Below are 233 nucleotides of genomic sequence, written 5' to 3' on the forward strand. Positions count from 1 at the left end.
GAAGTGACTGAGCCACGTGATCTGAGTGTGTCGTAACAAAAGTCCATCTCTACCACGTTGCTGATTTCTCCGAGTCAACAATTGCTCCTGGTTTGTGGTAATGACGTGCTGTATATGGTAAGACAGCAGACCTGACAGACAGCAGTAGTGGGTGCTGGGTTAGGTGCTTTTGTATATAAAGACACCATCTCAAAAGTGATGACTATGGACCATTCAAGACTTCAGATTTGTAG

This window comes from Acipenser ruthenus, chromosome 1 (assembly GCF_902713425.1).
Source record: "Acipenser ruthenus chromosome 1, fAciRut3.2 maternal haplotype, whole genome shotgun sequence".
NCBI lineage: Eukaryota > Metazoa > Chordata > Actinopteri > Acipenseriformes > Acipenseridae > Acipenser > Acipenser ruthenus.